Genomic DNA, 11,718 nt, shown 5'->3' with positions numbered 1-11,718 from the left:
GGTGAAGAGAAACCAAAGGCAGAAAGAAATCACAAGCAAGGTGGGAGGCACGACAAAGGTGATATGAAGTGATGGCGATACAACATGATATGGGAGGTCATAGTTTGCAGCATGCCCAAATCACTTTGTTTCATCAAGTGGCTTGTTTCGTCATTTGCTCCAACATTTGTGACTATTATTACATTGTAACCAAAGGCAGAAAGAAATCACAAGCAAGGTGGGAGGCACGACAAAGGTGATATGAAGTGATGGCGATACAACATGATATGGGAGGTCATAGTTTGCAGCATGCCCAAATCACTTTGTTTCATCAAGTGGCTTGTTTCATCATTTGCTCCAACATTTGTGACTATTACTACATTGTGAGTTGTGGAGGAATGCTAGAGCAAGAACAAGATGGAACATACAAGGCCCATCCTTACCTCATTCACAAATTTTATGGCAACTATGCTTCCCTTCCATAAGTCTTCCTAGGAGCAGATTGATTGTATATTCGAAGAGTTTGTGTGGAAGAGGAATGGCAATAGGGGAATACCCCAAATTCCCTGGTATGTTCTCATTGTAGAGAAAAAAGAAGGAGGTTTTGGACTAGAAGCAATTTACTATAAGGATCAATGACTTGCCCTAGGCACACGGAGAAGGATAAAGGTGGATCAACCATGGGCACTATTAATTAGAGAATGGGTTAGTAAAGCAAGAGTATATGGAAGAGTTTGGCATGGGGTATGTTGGCAGGATATCGTAGGGGGGAGACCTCAGAATTAAGATCCCATAGTCACAAGTAGCACAGGCGCTTGCCCTTTTGTGGAATTCAATTATAAGGGAAATGAACTCGATTCCAGATCCTCAGATGAGGGGGGATACCTCTTTGCTCCTGATCATGTGGCTCTCTCCTTTCCCACATGACCCCCCCTCGGGGGCTGTTCATGAAAAGCCTAAGATGGCTAAGATTATGGCAAAGAAAGGCCTCAAAAATTGAGCTAATCTTTGGGATGATAGCACTAGGTCCTAAAACAACTCTCATGCAATCAAATGTTAGTATAGACTCATAGACTAGGAGTTGCAATGGCTCCTCAAATTGATGGCCCACCTTAAACAATATCCCTTCCCCCTCTAGAAAAGCTAAAACAATGCATCTCCTGAAATCTCTTGTGACAAAATCTAGAACGAGTGTGTGGGCCCTCAAGAAGGCCAATCAAGCTAAAACTACATCAACACAAGTGGCCATGCAGACTTGGTCATAATGGAAAATGCCATTTCCCCTCTCTTGATTGGCAACATGAAAGAGGTGACTAAAGTGCATTTCTAAAGGTTAATACTCTTTTGTGGAGGTTAGTCTTGAATAGGCTACTTACTAGATCTAGACTAACTAAGATACTCAAAATTCCTCCTTATTGTATATGATGCAAGAGCAAAGAAGAAACTGCCCTACATCTTTTTGGGGATTGCCCTAGTGTCAGACCAATTTGGACTATAGTTAAACAATGGCTCAAAGCAACCAATTGGAAGGAAGCATTCTCGATGAAGACGGCACTTTTTGATGACTATGGAGGTAATGATAAAGCCACGATCAAGTTGCTGAACACGGTCAAGGCCATAACTTTGGAGCCCATTTGGTCTTGCAACAATGCTACCATCTTTAGGATTGGAAGAAGACCTCCCCTAGCTTAGGATTTAGCTAACCTTAAGTACCAGCTTCTTGCTTGCTTGAGGAAAATTAAGAGTTCCCATTGGAATTCAGACTCTTTTGTAAGAAACTCACTGGGTTGGTTGGATGCATAACTTTATGCTATAGAAATTTATATATATATTAGAAATTTTGTCTTCTGAACTTCTTCTTCTTTTTTTGGGAGAACAAGATGTAGGGAGCGAAAAGAAAAAATTCTACGCTAATTCCGCAAGAATATGGAATGGCATGGGGAATGAGAGAAAGCAATAAAGGGGGGTCTATAGGACTATGAGTGGCATATATCACATTGTATCATTAGCCGGAGTGTGAGAGAGCAAAAGAATTAAAAAGCCGATTGTACGAGCTTAAAATAGGAAAGAATTAACTGATGCAATTTGCCGTTTCATATAATGATTGGATTTGAAGCGACTTCTGGCCAATGGGAGGGCGACATGTGTCGTAGTATGGATGTGTTGATACATAAAGCCCAGCGATATTGTTCTTGTTTCTGGAAAGTGCTAATCGATCCCGCTCGCGCCGTCCTGTGGGGTCTTTGATCTCCTATTCTCCCCCACACAATGAAATTATGAGATTTTGTGACTCCCCATACCGCATTGGTCTGCAACCTCGCACTCTATCGACGCGCCCCCGCCCCCATATCGCAATATTTGCATCTCTTCTCCTTCCCACTCGCCCCTTTGACATCATGGCTGGAATTAAGCAATAAGCAAGGAAGGTGTATAGAGGCAAGCCTATGGAATAAGCTGAAGCATCTCCGATTCAGGAAGTTCAGCTTGCAGCTTCTTCCAAAGGTTCTTTTTCCAGCGATTTTTCTTCTAGTACTGTTTCCAAGAGTTCTTCTTGAAATCATGAGTCCAATAGGCTTCTTCCAAGGATGATTCTCCAAGGAAAGACTCCAAAGAGGCCTCTTCCCAAGATGTTTCTCCCAGGGATTATTCTCCCAAAGATGTTTCTCCACAAGGAAAGAGTCGAGGTATACTTTTTCCAAGGATTTAGTACTTGATACTGCCAGGGAAGCAAATAGTTCTAAGCAAGCACCTAATCTTGAACTTGAGTCTTGCTATAATCACCCAAGGAGCCAATTGCTACAGCTACATCTTCTCAAGCGGCCAAACCTAAAGGTGTAAGTGTTGTCAAAGCTACACACTTGTGAAGAGGAAGAGAGTCCATATGGTAGTAATGCAAAGGTGCTTCCAAGAAATAACAAAATCCCAAGAAGCAACCAATCTTTTGATTCTAGAGGCACCATTCATTAGAATTTGTAAGGACATATCTAACAAGTTGTCCAAAATATCTACAAGTGTATTTCCTCTCAAGAAGTGGTAACTATCATCTATTCTTTGTTTACAAGGGGCAGTAGAAGACTTTATCATTGACTTCATGAATGATTCCTATATTGTTGTTGCCCATGCACATATGGTTACTTAAATGGACACACAATTTTCCATGGTGAGCAGACTATTATATAGGTTCATAGGTTTAACAAGGTTTTAAAGCCCTTATCCACTTCGAATTCTACAACCTTTCAAATCCTAAATGTTCTCCATACACTGTCCATGAAGGAGCAAAAAGAGATCGAGATTGAGAAAGTTGCCTATTTATGTAGCATAAGGACTCTAGTTGAGTAGAAAGCTCTCTATCAATATCATTTAAAAGGATCACTTGAAAGACAAGAATAGTTTTATCAAGAGAAGATTAATGAAGTTACTCCAATTAACTATCATAGGATAGGGAAGGTCTTTAGTCAAATGGTTGTCAATTTGTCTTCTCTTGTATATAGGAAGGAATATCTCGATATATCTCCCAAGGATAGATGCATGCTAAAAAAGAGAAATGTCCAACTATCTAATTCAATTATATTGTGTTTTCGAATATAAACTTACCTTGAGGAGATGTCTCTTGTTTGAAAGAATTGTTGTCTTACCATCTATTCACCCATGATTTCTTTTGCAAGGCATGTGTTTGTTCTCTCAATCTTGATATTGCGAAAGTATATTTTTTATTAATTCACTACTCTCAATAGATCTCTTTTCAAATATGGGATCTAAAATTTTTTACCTCATGTGATAGGGTGATAAACTATCATATTGTTTTTACTTATGTTAAAAGGTAGCTAGAGTTTTCAAGCTTGTAAGAATTTTTTGTTTTGTATTTTTTTATATTTATAAAGTATCATGTCTCTTCCAAGTATATTAGAGTTTGATTTACATCGATATATTTGCAAAAAAAGTAATCTGAGTGAATTCTCTTTCAAGAATGCATGGCCAAGCTAAGATGTATAGTATGCTCCACATTCTTAAAGTTCTTATCCCACCTAGTGAAAGTATTCTTTTCTTTGCATCAGCTTATTGGTTTTGATGTTATCTTGCAATGCTAATAGACTTGTTATACGCTTCCTTGAGAAAACTTATGAAGATATTGTTGGTCCCCATTCAAGTATCTAATGTAGGAGGTTCCACATCAGAGTGACAATACTAGTTGTGGTGGAAGAGTTGTTACGAATGCTTGTAGAACTAATGATGCAAAGTTGCTATATTAGTATATGAATGTAAAGCCTTCCTTTCCTTTCCTTTGATGAATGCTTTAACTTTGTAACCAACCTTTTTTTATCTCTTTTTCCAATGCAAAGAATACCTTGAACCATACATGTGGTGGATCAAGGAGAGAAATATAGAGTTAATCCGAGACACAGAAATTAGCCCAATGGACCAAGGCTCCCCTCTTCCATCAAAATAACCATAAAGGACCAAGTGGAGCAAAGACCTCATCCAAAAGAAAATACTAAAAGCAAGGGCAAGACCAAAATTACTACTAAAAAGAATAAGCACAATCAAATCGAAAGGGAAAGGAATACCCAATATCTCTCCTCTAAACTTCAAGCCATCCCCTCTCAAATCCATTAAGAAAAAAAATACCTTTGAAGATCCATTTTTTTGAGAAACCAAGGAAATGATCCACTACAAAGAAACCTCTCGTCTTTGAGGAAATTGTGGAAGAGAGCAAAAGAAAGCTGAAGTCTAGGATTATTTTTATATTGTACTATTTCAATAGTCCATTCATCGTACCAATTTGTATGTTTAGTCCACTTCAGTGTAAATTGTCATTGGATACTTCTACACATGCATACAAACATTTTTGTAACTCATATTATGAAATTAAATCCTTTTGGAAATGTAATTCAAATATTACTTTTTGTGAAATCATATTGAAAAATGTGAAACTTTTTGGGTCAATTGTTTCTCCAAAAGAATGCCAATGAGCAGGAACAAATTTTCAATCGTGTTTTATTCTTGATTCAAAAATTATAATAGTTGAGATGAGATGTATGCAACTTCTACAAGGCACAGACCATTTAGCTCTATTTCCAATGGCCCACACCATTGAACTTGAACTTATATCCAGAACTTGTACTGCTTTGTCTGTCAAGAATCGCCTGGTAGGGGGACTTGCTTAAGCTACTGTGCCAAACACACACTGTATACACAAGAGGAAGCTCACTCAAGAACACAAGAAGAGAGATGGAGGCCAAAACGTTTTCTTGCTAGTTTCTTCTTCTTCTTCCACACACTATACAATATACACAAAGTATAGATAAGATACAACATAAAGGAAAGTGGCCTTCTAAGTCAAACAATGCATAACTGACTACACTTATCGACTGGCGTTATATCTTTGCCAACTGTAGGTAGGTGTAACAAACTAAATATAATAAGTGATAAGTCAGTGGCCATGTGAGTATCATAATGACCACCAACGTGCTAAGTGTAGACATGCGGACTCATCTAGCCAGGCGATCCATCATCAATGTCCGCACGTGTTGAGCTTGCCATCTCAACACTCCCCCACAAGCTCAATTCTATCTCTGCAACTCCAAGTAAGCTTCAGAACTTTCGAAGCTTCTCTGCACCCAATGCCTTTGTGAAAATGTCAGCTATCTGATCCTATGTGCTGACATATATCAAGCCAATCTCTCCTGCAAGTATCTTCTCTCTCACAAAGTAGTAGTGTACCTCAATGTGTTTTGTCCTAGCATGAAACACTGGATTCCTAGCTAGTTGTATGATGCTCATGTTGTCACAATGAATGATAACTAGACTATCTCCCTACACGTCCAAATCACCTAATAACTTTTGTAGCCATACCACCTCACATGCTGCCATAGTAGCACCTCTATACTCAGCCTTTGTACTCGATAAAGCAACTGTAGATTGCTTTTTACTGCTCCATGTAACTGCTGCACTACCAAGGGAAAACATGAATCTACTAGTAGATCTTCTGTCTGACATGCTATCAGCCCAATCTGCATCTGTGTATCCAAAGACCTGTACGTCCTTACCTGCCTCATAAAAAAAGTCTATAATGTAAAGTGGCTTTCACATGTCTCAATATACGTCTAATTGCATCCAAATGAGGCTTTCTAGGCATCTGCATAAACTGACTAACAAGACCAACAGCATAACTCAAGTCTTGCCTTGTGATAGTCATGTAAATCAAACTCCCTACTATCCTCCTGAACATAATAGGGTCTTCTATCTCATCCCCAAAGTCGGCACTCAACTTAACATTTTGCTCCAATGGTATTGAAAGAGGCTTACATACTGTCATACCATACTTGGATAACATATCCAAGCGATACTGCCTTTGGGATAGCCATATACCATCATCACATCTGATCACCTCAATATCAAGAAAGTATCTCAGCTCACCCAAATCTTTCATCTCAAACTTCTTCTTCAAGAAGTCCTTAACTTCAACAATCCCATTGTCACTGTCACTTGTAATAATCAACTCATCCACATAGATGACTATAATGACTAAACATGCATCTCTCTTTCTCACATAAAGTTAGTGATCAGCATCAGAAATACAAAATCCAATATTGACAAGATACTCTCCAATCTTGTCAGACCATGCTCTAGGTGCTTGCTTCAATCCATAGAGCGCCTTCTTTAACCTGCACACATATATGGGATGCTCTAAATTCTCATAACCTGCTGGCTGCTCCATATACACTTCTTGCAATTCACCATGCAAGAAGGCATTCTTAACATCCATTTGCTGCAAACTCCAACCTTTGGCTGCTGCCAAGACAACCACACATCTAACTGTTGCCATCCTAGCAACTGGACAGAATGTCTCTTCATAATCTATGCCATATATTTGAGTATAGCCTTTTGCAACCAGCCTAGTTTTATACGTGCTAACTAAACCATCTGCATTATGCTTGACTTTTTAAACCCACTTACAGTCAATAGCTTTATTACCCTTAGGTAAGGGTATCAATTTCCAGGTCTTATTGGCTTCTAATGCAGCCATCTCCTCATCCATTACTGCATCCCAATGAGCATGACCAACAGCATCCTCAAAACAAGTGGACTCAACATCCTCAACTAGTTTCACCATATAAGCATAATGGTGAATTGCATAACCTTCAAAACCAAATCTTTTAACAGGGTATCTGACCCTGCTAGATCTGCTTCCGGATCACTCAATGGAGCCTTTACATTACTATGAGCTCTCTGTACACCTGGTGTCCTGACTGAAGGAATGCCAAGCTCATCATCCAAACTCTCCGAACCACTAGAATCTCCATCAAATCGCAAATGACTGGTAGATGCATCATTACTATCCAGCACTTTCTTCTTCCCTTTGTCCTTCCTTGCAACACTTATAGATCCACCTGAAGATATGGGGCTACTCAGTCTCCTGGACCAAGAGCTCACTATAAGTATAGTTCCAGATGATGTTTCTAGTCCACTAAGACTCCGTGATTCTTGTTTTTCTTTTTGCACATAGCTATCTTGATCATTATCATCATCTAATACATCATGCATGTGCATACCAGCTGTCCATCTCATCAAAGATAACATTCATGCTCACTCTGAACTCACCTGTGACAAGGTTATAACAACAATACCCTTTCTGCTCTAAAGAGTATCCAATAAAAATACATTTTTTTACCTTTGGATCAAGCTTCTTCCATAGCTCATCTAGCACATGAACATATGCAACACATCCAAATACCTTCAAGTGTGATATATCAGGCTTCTTGCTAGTAAAGCATTCTTCAGGAGTCATCCCATGAACTAAAGCTGTGGAAGTTCTGTTCATAATGTAGACAACAGTATGGACAGCCTTAGACCAAAAATATTTGGGCATATTCTTTTCGGCCATTAATGCCTGTGCGACTTCTGTAATATGCCTATTTTTTCTTTTTGCAACCCCATTTTGCTGTGGGGTATACCTGCAAGTAAATTGCATCTTTATCCCATGAGTCCTCAAGAAGCCACTAAACTCATTGGAGAGGTACTCTCCCCCTCCATCTGATCTCAAGCACTTCACTTTTAAGCATGTTTCTGTTTCAATAGCTGCCTTAAAAGATTTGAAGTGCTCAAACATATCACTCTTTTCCTTCATGAAGTATACCCATAACTTCCTTGAATAGTCATCAATAAATATTACAAAGTAATTGCTGCCACCAAGAGATGCATTCTATGTAGGTCCCCAAACATCTATATGTACTACATCAAGTATTTTTCTACTCACTTCTCTGTCATGCAAGAAGGGTTGTCTTGCTTGCTTACCAAATTGGCATGCTTCACAGACTTTATACAATTATGTAATCTAAAAGAAGAAAACCTTGTAACCAATCCTTTGGACTGCATTAATTTCAGCCTTTGTACATTTGCATGTCCAATACGTTTATGCCATATTTCAATATCTACAACTACTCCTTTTCCTTTAGCATACATAGCAGGATCCATTGCAAGAATTCCAGAATCTAAAGTAAACATCCGACCAACTCTACTTCCTTTTGCGACCAACCTACACTTATCATTAAAGTCTTCTACAAAACAGCCTTTTGCATTGAATCGGACTTGCAACCCCTACTTTACCATTTGGCCAACAGACACTAGATTCTTTGTGATTGATGGCACATGTAATACATTTGTCAGTCTCTTTGTCTTGCCATCATACAAGGACAAGGGAACCTTTCCAATGTATGAAATTGGGTGGCATGAATCATCACACATCTGTACATAACCTGGATTTTGTATGTCTTGCATCTCTCCAAACCATTCAACATGACTGGTCATATGATTAGATGCACCTGAATCGACATACCATACATCATGTGTCCCCTTTCCTATAACTGCATTCATCATATGCTGCATAACAAATAGACGCTCATTTTTTACTTCATTCTATCGTGAAGACGATGCATAGTTTTCTTACTGCAATTTACTACTGCGAATTTCATCTTTCTTAGCATAGCAATGGGCTGCAATATGGCCTGTTTTGCCACAATAATGGCAAACAATAGCAGAATTTCCAGAACCTCTATTCTGCCATCCATCTCTTCCTCTAGAGCTCCCCCTACCTCTAAAGTTTCCTCGACCTTTTGAAACCTGTATTTCACCAAATTGCTGATTAAACCTGTTTTCCTGATTATCGTCAGCACGTCCCATACCACGGCCTCTCGAAGAGGATCTACCACGTCCCCTTCCTGAACTTGAGTAAAATGCTTGGACATGTTCACCATTTCTTTCAGACGAATCACCCTACATGTTGATCTCTTCGGTAATCATGAGAGATCAGCTCATCAAAATCTGAAAATTGCTTTCGTACATATACTGAAGTAACAAATGATTTCCGTGCCTTCTCATTGTTAAGGCCACTCAATGTGAATGAAACCAAATCATCATTATCAGGCATTGCATCAATCGCTGCTAAAGCATCTGCAATGCTCCTTACCTTCAACACATACTCATTGACAGACATTTTCCATTTCTTCAAGGCATTCAACTATTGCTTGAGTTGAATCTTTCGTGCCTTTGTATTTACTGAAAACATGCTCTCAAAAATTGTCCAAGCTGTATGTGAAGTTTCTGCATTCTTGATATGTCCCAACATCGTATTATCAATGACTGCAGATAACCAATACATCACCTTTTTGTCTTTCGCATTCCATTCTTTCCATGCTTTTAATTCATCTGCAGTCGGAGGGATACCCAGCTCTGGCTCCTTTTCTTCACTTGAAACAAACTCATAAATTCCCTTTCCAATGAGAAAATTCGTCACACGGAACTTCCATGAAGGGTAGTTGTTCTTGTCGAGCTTCTCAATAATGGGATTTCCACTGTTCTTTGCCATTATCACAAACAAGGATACAACACAGCAAGCTAGTCTTCTGCAATCTTTCACAACACGTGCACAATACTACACCAAGCAACCTTTTTTACTGACTGCTCAATAGTACATGTAATCTGCAACCTGTTTGCAAATAAGCCTTATGTTTGCTTCCTGCAAACACCTCAAAAATTACAGATTCGAAATCTATAACTTGTGCACCCACTTTCGATCAATACAGCCGAAATCACAGTGTACCCTGAAACTGTTGTCCGCAACCTTACGGCTCTAAAACGGGGCCTAAAACGGCCTCAAACGCCCAAAATAATTGCTTGCTCGAATGGTAGAGCTTCTTATCCATTGCTTGCTTGCTCGAATCTTGCTTCTTCTCCTTCACTTCAGCCTTCAAAATCAGCCTCTCTCAGTGGCGCGGCTCTGATACCATGTCAAGAATTGCGTGGTGGAGGGACTTACTTGAGCTGATGCACCAAACACACACTGTATACACAAGAGGAAGCTCACTCAAGAACACAAGAAGAGAGACGGAGACCAAAACGTTTTCTTGTTGGTTTCTTCTTCTTCTTCCATACACTATACAATATACACAAAGTATAGATAAGATACAACATAAAGAAAAGTGACCTTCTAAGTCAAACAGTGCATAACCGACTACACTAATCGACTCGTGTTATATCTTTGCCAGTTGTAGGTAGGTGTAACAAACTAAATATAATAAGTGATAAGTCAGTGGCCATGTGAGTATCATAATGACCACCAACGTGCTAAGTGTAGACGTGCAGACTCATCTAGCCATACGGTCCATCATCAATATCCGCACGTGTTGAGCTTGCCATCTCAACATTATCAAGAACTTCAACATCTCAAACATCTTCTAATGTCCACTTGGGAGCTTTTATAATCTCTATTCTTTTTACATGTTAAATAACATGCATCTCAATATTAAAAAGTACCAAACAATGGATAGGAACAAGTAAAATTATTTATATATTTATAGTTCAAATATTACAATATTAGAAGGTAAGTAACTCATACAAGATAAAGAGCATTAAGCTCTTTTTCCTATAATAGTATCTAAACTTTATATGGAGGAGTTGTGTTGTCAAGAAACTCCAAGTATCTCTTACATCATTTAAAGTCCATTAGAGGGCTATCATGCATTGCCATTTCTAAAATTACATCTCCTCCCATTCATTTATGTATACGTATATGACCCCAAGAAACCCAAATAATAATAAAGTGTGTAGAGTATTTTTCCCACAACATGAAGTTGATGGACTATGTGATTTCATACAATGCAATCTTCAACTAGGCTAGCAATGGTAAATAATATGAAATTATGAAAAACATAATTGTCTAAACAACCTTGAGGTGCACATGGAAAGGTTATGCCTATACTTTCTAGTACACAAAATTGTCCAAAATGTGAGTTCAAATCCAATCGAGCAATTGCTTAGCTAGGACTTTTTACCCATGGGATACACACACACACACGCACACACACACACATGTATGTATGTATATATGTATGTATGTATGTATGTATGTATGTATGTAGCATACATACATACATATATATATATCTCAAATGATATTCTGTTGATAACTGAATCTCCACGGGCTACAAAGACATCTAGATGCATTACAATCATATGCATATGACATTCGGCTTTCAGTAAACCTATTTACCAAGGTTATGGTGTTCAATACTACACCATAGTGGGTTTAGCAAATCGAAATTGCTTACTTATGGACCACAAGAGATACATTACATGGATCATCATACATATGTAGCAATTTTATTGACAGGGTCCACATTCTCTAATGAGAGTTAATGAGATTAGATTGATACAAAGGTACACAACATTGAGTGGTCTAGA

Source organism: Lygodium microphyllum, chromosome 4 (genome assembly GCF_053477565.2).
Source record: "Lygodium microphyllum isolate KBCC chromosome 4, Lygodium_microphyllum_v1.1.10, whole genome shotgun sequence".
Lineage (NCBI taxonomy): Eukaryota > Viridiplantae > Streptophyta > Polypodiopsida > Schizaeales > Lygodiaceae > Lygodium > Lygodium microphyllum.
Note: the sequence above shows the minus strand (reverse complement) of the source record.